Raw genomic sequence first — 7,816 nt, 5'->3', positions numbered from 1 at the left:
TGTCAATAGCCAGCAAAACTGGTTCCTGTAATACTTACAACCTGAAGACCTCACCAGTTCAGTCCCAGTATGATAGGGTGATCTTGTGTTTGGAAAACCTTGATCTTTAAGTTGTTTCTCCCATTGCTTTCCTTGGTTTTAAAATAGAAAGTATACTTTCCTTTCAAAATATTCCTTCCTAAACATTACCACATTTTTAATGTTTTCCCTGGCCAATTTTAAATCCCCTTCTCAGGGTCGCACCTGGAGAGTTTCCAGTACTCTACCAGTCTCAGCTGTGGGAGGGAGAGTCAAGCAGAGGCCTACCCATTCCATTCCTAGCTTGGGCAGTGGCTAGCGAGTGGAAGGCAATCCACTACAAGTCAAAACTCCCCCATGCTGGGCAGCAGCGGCATGGGAGAGAGTTGAGGGCAGAGATTCAACTTTACTGCTTGGAAGGCAGCAGTGGTAAACCACTTCTGGATTTTTACCAAGATAACTCTACGGATCCACTGCCAGAACTGCAGGTGGAAAGCGGGGCATTCTGGGAGAGATGTGTCCTTGGTGTTGCTATGGGTCAAAAATGACTCAAAAGCATAAGACAATTTTAATATGTTTTGCTCAATTGCCACTGCCTCCTGTCTGTTTTCCTCTATCAATTGGACTCAATTAATAGTCTCAATTATTAGCCTTGTTAATAGTCACTTCAGTAAAAGATTTCTCCTGCAGCATCATGGGTTATTTACTAGCACCTTTATCTCCTCTCATATTTCCCTGTGCCTTTGTTTATAGGCACTTAAGCAGATTAACAATTCTTTGAGGCTCTTATTTTGCACCTTTAATTCTGAACACTACTGTCTAGCTCATCATTCAGAATGCATATTTTCAAAGTCAAAAAAAAAAAACTCCACCCCTTCTTTTTATTCCCTATTTTAACAGTGGGTCTGACAAGTCCTACCAGGTAGGAACCCAGCTTTTAAGTTGGTGTTGTATAGCTAAACCCTTATTATTAAGTAAGCTCAATAAGGAATTTCTTACACTGGGCAATACACTAGATAAATGCTTGCAGGGGGATATTTTGAAATACTGATAAGATTGTACAACTCTGCAGGGCAAGTCAAAATGAATTTCCTAGGGGAGACCAGTTTTCAAAAGGAAAATGGAAGCTGGAATGCATTTTCTATGAAATGGCAGGTGAAGTCTAGTATAAAGTAGATTTCAAAGTTTTGTTTGGGAGTTTTTCCATACAGTGGTATCAGACAGTTACTTTTGTTCCTTTGGAAATATGCAGTTTGAGCCAGTTTCTAAATATATATAGGTATATATGTGTGTGTAGAGATATGATAATTATACATATAAAATGAAATTGACTCAAAATGTATGTGTATATATGTCCTCAAAGAGTTATGTAATTTTGTTTTTAACAAGGACAGTAATAAAAAAAGTTTTCTCTGATAGTTTCCTCTTCATTGTGTCCAGGTGGGACAGGGACTGTCTGATCTGATTTTCTTGTATCAATCCCAGATTTTAGCACATAGTTAAGTACTTAATAAACACCCGGGGTTACAATTATGAGGATATGTGATTGAGAATAATCAATGTCATTAGTCAATTCAGTGATCATGGGAGGTTGGAAAGTAAAATCATTTGTTTACTAATTATGGGGAGGCAATGTAATGCTCACAATTAAAAATGTAATTAGAGTTCACAAATAATGTGTCAATAATTATTAGATGTAAGGCTTAGAACAGATTTTAAAAAAAGGTAAACTATACCTGCTCTCCACTCAAGCATAAGATTCTACTACAAGATTCATCATAGCGCCAGTTATACCATCACAGTTAATAAATGACTGATAATACAGTTGTCTAATCAAAACCATTTATTTTCATTAGCAGAGATCATAACTACTAATATTGTCCCAAGTGCTTAGTACAGTGCTCTGCACAGAGTAAACACTCAAATTAGTTATATGTATTTTTATTTAAAATGTAATTTGAGGACTAATAGGCCATGACTGAGGGTACAGTTCAAATAAAACTCTGGGCAGGGACTATGTCTACTATATTGTTCTGTTGTACTCTCCCAAGTACAGTGCTTTGCAAACAGTAAGGGCTCAATAAATGATTTTTTAATTCCTTCCAAAATTCAGCCCTAGAATATCATCATGAACACTTATTTATGAAAAAGAATATTCTGTGGAACCTTTTAAAATATTTGGATGTGTCTCAAGTATAGGTTATTCATTATATAAAAGTACTTTAGATTTATTTTCAAGTTTCGTTTTGTGACTGTGGCTGAAATATTACCCCTGCATTTTGAAACTAGCTAACAATTTCACCCCTTATAAAAGTATTCTGTGTACAAGGTCTGCTTGACTCATAGTGGAGCATCCCACTTCGGTTTGAAAATTCCACTGCAGAACAATGGGATTAGAAAAATCCCAGATCAACCAAAACTCCTATCAGAAACTAAATATGGATTCCAGATTGTAGAGGGCTGCCTGGGACAAACGGTCTAAACTTGACAAGTTTCGTACATGAAGTTGTCACAAGTGATCGAGTTCAGAAAAACCTGAGCAGGTCATGTTGCATTTCCAGAAATGGAATGAAGCAAGTGTGATTTTTTTTTTTTTAAAGGGGGATACCTGTTCTCCTTCCATCTCAGACTGTGAGTCCCATGCAGGACAAGGACTGTGTTGGATCTAATTAATTTGTACTGCCCAGGGCTCGCTTGGAACAGAGCTTGACACATACTTAGTGCTTTAACAAATACCATAAAAAAGTTGGACAGGAGTAAAAATGTGAAGATAGCGGAACCTAACTTCCAAAGCTTTATTCAAAGTGATATACATACACACAACCAATAAAACTGCATTGGGGTATCCAAAATATTATTAGGCTTTTCCATGAAATCAGAATCTCCTGCAGTATAAGCAAAAAGACTCAGATATAGAGGAAAAGGACAAATATAACTGTTTTAGCAGTTGTATAATCTCGCAAAGCCATTCGCTCTTATATAAGCTCATTGTGGGCAAACAATGTGTCTGTTTCTTGTTATTGAGTACTCGCTCAAGTGTTTAGTACAGTGCTTTGCAGTATAATTGAATGAATGCCCTAGCATATTTTTTTAAAAAAGACTTCTTGAAAAACATTTCTTGAAAACCATAAATCTTAATTCCTCAGATTCTACATCACCAAGATTTCAGTATAAAAGTTCATTATTATATGATTTGTTCTTGACTTTTAAAAAGTCAAAAAAGGTCTTTATTCTTTTGTGTCCTGGATGAAATATGGGCCTCTGCTCCTCTGACCAGTAGAAGCAATGTTGCCTAGTGGAAAGAGCATGGGCCTAGGAGCCAGAAGATCTGGGTTCTAATCCCCACTCTGCCACTTTTCTGCTGTGTGACTTTGAGCGAGTCATTTAACTTCTCTGTGCCTTGGTTCCCTCATCCACAAAATGGGGATTAAATGCCTTTTCTCCCTCCTACTTAGACTGTGAGCCACCTGTGGGACCCAATTACTCTGTATATCTACCCCAGCGCTTAGTACGGTGCTCAACACATAGTAAGTGCTTAAATACCACAATTACTGTTATTACCATGGATTTCCAGAGAGTTTCAAGACTGCAGAAGAACTGGATCAATGTCACATAATATAGACAAAGAGGTTTGCTCAGCTTGACCCTTTGGTTAACCCAAAAGAAACTTTAGGTAGAGGGCTGCAACCAATAGTATTTATTGAATGCTTACTGTGCATAAGGCACTGTAATAATAATAATAATAATTGTGGTATTTGTCAAGAACTTCATTCAATTGTACTTACTGAGTGCTTATTGTGTGCTGAGCACTCTACTAAGCACTTGAAAAGTACAGTTCGGCAACAGAGACAATCACTACCCAACAATGGGCTCACAGTCTTGAAGCACTTACTATGTGCTAGGCACTGTAATAAACGCTTGGGTAGATACAAGGTGACTGGGTTGGAAACAGTCCCTGACCCACATAGGGTTTCTAGTCTTAATCCCATTTTACAGATGAGGGAACTGAGGCACAGAGAAGTGACGTGACTTGCCCAAGGCCACACAGCATACAAGTGGCAAAGCCAGGATTAGAACCCAAGTCTGACTCCCAGGCCCATGCTCTATCCATTAGGCCATGTAAGCACTTGTGAGAGGACAATAAAACAGAGCCAGTAAAGGTGTTTCCTGCCCACAAGGAGCTTACACATTCAGCATAGCGTAATGGATAGAGTAGAGGCCTGGGAGTCAGAAGGTCATGAGTTCTAATTTCAGCTCCACCACTTCTCTGCTGTGTGACCTTGGGCAAGTCACTTCAGTTCTCTGGACCTCAGTGACCTCATCTGCAAAATGGGGATGAAGACTGTGAGCCCCATGCAGGACAGGGGCTGTGTCCAACCCGATTTGCTCACATCCACCCCAGCGCTCACTACAGTGCCTGGCATATAGTACGCACTTACCAAATACCATTATAATTAGAGAATCAATCAATCGTATTTATTGAGCGCTGTGTGCGGAGCACTGTAGTAAGCGCTTGGAAAGCACAAGTTGGCAACATATAGAGATGGTCCCTACCCAACAGTGGGCTCACAGTCTAGAAGGGGGAGACAGAGAACAAAGCAAAACATATTAACAAAATAAAATAAATAGAATAGATATGTACAAGTAAAATAAATAAATAAATAGAATAGCAGTGTGGCTTAGTGGAAAGAGCCCAGGTTTGGGAGTCAGAGGTTGTGGGTTCTAATCCCAACTCCGTCACTTGTCAGCTGTGTAACTTTGGGGAAGTCACTTAACTTCTCTGAGCCTCAGTTACCTCATCTGTAAAATGGGGATGAAAACTGTGAGCCCCTTGTGGGACAACCTGATTACCATGTGTCCCCCCCAGCACTTAGAACAGTGCTTGGCACATAGTAAGTGCTTAACAAATACCATCATCATCATCCATTCAATTGTATTTATTGAGTGTTTACTCTGTGCTGAGTACTGTTCTAAGAATTTGGGAGAGGACAATACAACAATAAGCAAACATATTACATTCCTGGAGCAGAACTCAAACTAGAATAGCACAGCTGTGGGGCATAAAGACTTGGACTAGCTCCTTGAGCTACTCTGCCTTTGGACTCGCTGAACATTTTTAATATGAACTATCACAGGAATGACATTTAATCATATCTTCATTTACCTTCTAGCTCTGCCTTCAAAACAGTTCCCATCACACATTCATAAAACTCCAAATATAACTGATTATTGGCATCATTATCAGCATAAATTATGTAAAATAAATCTAATAGATGCAACTAATAAAGTTAAATGCACTAGACCACTTCTTTCCAGGCTGCTGGAACCTTGAGCTTCTAATTAAGGTGTCCTCGTGTTTCATTTTTCACAAGAATAATCTTTCTTGGACATCATCCAGAAATCGGATGGTAGAAGAGGTTTTTTCCATTGCTTAAAGAAAGGGTATGTGTATTCAGTGAGGTTAGCAGCTCAGTGATTATGATGGACCCTCTAATGAAATTACCTCCAAAGTTTTACGAACTCAGAGGTGTAAAGAGAACAATCTATGGCCAGTAGATTAAGCAGTAATCCTGTCACTCGAAAATTGAACTTTAATATCATATTAGGCATTCCAAATGGAAGTGTTTTAAAAAGTCTTACTTGCTTTAAAACAGTGAGTGGGATCTTCCGAAGAGCAGCTTTGTTATTTTGAAATGGAAAAAATATAATCATATGGAATAGAGGAAGTACTGACAATTGACTAGTAAGCAACAACTCAAATGATAAATTCTTAGCAGATTTTAAACTCAGAAGCTTAGATAACTAATATCATTGCATAACTGCAGAGACAACCAAGTCTTTCTGCCTTTTGCACTAGAATTGCTTGAGATTACAACCTGAATTTCTGAAACAGTCAAAAAAATAATGGCCCCCAAAAGGTGCATCTTAATTGAATTGTCCGCTTCATTTTGCCTATTCTTTAGTGTAAGCAATAGGGTAAATCCTGTTTTTAGCTATGCAGGATGAAAGTCTATTTGAAGTTAGAGTCTATAGCTGCCTTTTCACAGTAAATTGACCTTGCTCAGGGACTCCAATGTCATAATGCTCGGCTTTATCTAGGCTGAGAGAGAGAAAATCGCAAATTGCTTCTGCATGATTAGTTCTGCCACTTCAAACGTGTTTCTTCCGAGTTGGCTTCCACACTTGCTGCTAGAGATATGTGCCGCTGGGAAACCCTAATCTGTCCCCGAACTTCGCCCGTTTAGTAACCCTTTAATTCCCAGTTAGTAATGAAATGGCCAAAATAATGCAGTGGTCGCTTTTGGGTAGTGGAATAATGCTGGCAGAGCTCACGGTTCAGTATTTATATACATTCCTCTTTTTCCTTCGGGGAAAAAAAATGTCTCCTGAACCATGTCTTAGCACCTTCTTGGAAAAAAATCTAAGTCCTTTGCAATACTGAAATATGAAGTTTTGGTCCTGAATAAATTTCAGGGGAGCCAGAGCCAAAAGGTTATGCAATTAACAGGTACAATCAAATGCACTGCAAAGATCTTTCATGTCTTAATCCAGATTCTAAATATATTAGCCACCCTCTGAAAGTTATTTTTGGAATTGTATAAATGCCTCATTTTTATATGTGGCAAAATAAAAGCATCACATGATATTGTACAATAGAAATGCAAAGACATCATGCTTTCCTAAAAATCGTGTATTTAATTTCAAGAAAATACAATGAGGGGGCCTCAGAACAGTGACGAGCTATTTATACGTCTAATTCCCTATTTTACAAATACAGTCTGGGAGTCAATGCAAAAAGCCAGGGCTATCAGAAACCCAGAAGAAATATGATCTCTCCTATGGCTGGGGTTTCCCCCAGAGAAGGGTTTGCCAAGATCGCTTAATTCCAAAGATTTGATGGTTTAAAGGGGCAATTAGTCAAATCCAGAAATTATCACATATTAGGGCTATGACGAAAAGTATTTTGTAATATTAAATCAAATTTTATGACGATATTCCATTTACTAGTGATAAAAAAGTAGGTGATTACTTAGAATCCTGAGTATGATTTCTGCCCCAAAATCAGGTTTCTTACTCCAATTAACAGCAAGGGACAAGTAGAAAATGGTCATATTGTTTATTCTGTGTTTTGCTAGGCTCCTAAAGAGAAAACAAAATGACTAGAAGCATCATGGCCTACTGGAAAGAGCACGGACCTGGGAGTCAGAAGTTTCTAATTCTGGCTCTACTATTTGTGGGCTGTGTGACTTTGGACAAGTCCTTTAACTTCTCTGTGCCTCAGTTACCTCATCTGTAAAATGGAGATTAAGACCATGAGCCCCATGTGGGACGTGGATTGTGTCCAGCCTGAATAGCTTGTATCTTTCCCAGCACTTAATATAGTGACTGGCACATACTGCTTAAATACCATTTTTAGTGCTTTAATACCATAAAAAAGAGACGTAGTGAAAAGAGAATAGGCTTGGAAATCAGGAGAGTTGTATTCTAATCCTTTCTCTGCCACTTGCCTCCTGTGTGACCTTGGGCAAGCCACTTAATTTATCTGTGCCTATTTCCTCATCTGTAAAGTAGGGGATTAAATACTTGTTCTCCCTCCCTGCTAGACTATGAGATACATGCGGTAGAGAGACTGTGTCTAACCCAGTTATCTTGGAGCTCTTTCAGTGTTTAGTACAGTGCTCATCACAAAGTGCGTAAAAACCACAGTTATTATTTCTGTGAGTTACAAACAGCTAATAATTTTCTCTTATCCTACTTCTCCACAGCTACATCTGCTCTAATTCACAAGCTCAGAATG

The 7,816-nt window shown here is 38.6% G+C and overlaps 1 non-coding gene across 1 annotated transcript; it reads left to right on the top strand.

Annotated features, from left to right (window-relative positions):
- Positions 1–225: 225 nt before the first annotated feature.
- Positions 226–363, top strand: LOC119944835. Its single transcript, XR_005455983.1, has one exon. It is a non-coding gene; the product is annotated as a small nucleolar RNA SNORA7 (small nucleolar RNA).
- The last annotated feature ends 7,453 nt before the right edge of the window (positions 364–7,816 follow it).

This window comes from Tachyglossus aculeatus, chromosome 23 (assembly GCF_015852505.1).
Source record: "Tachyglossus aculeatus isolate mTacAcu1 chromosome 23, mTacAcu1.pri, whole genome shotgun sequence".
Classification (NCBI taxonomy): Eukaryota; Metazoa; Chordata; class Mammalia; order Monotremata; family Tachyglossidae; genus Tachyglossus; species Tachyglossus aculeatus.
Note: the sequence above shows the minus strand (reverse complement) of the source record. Positions and strands in the feature narration are given on the sequence as shown.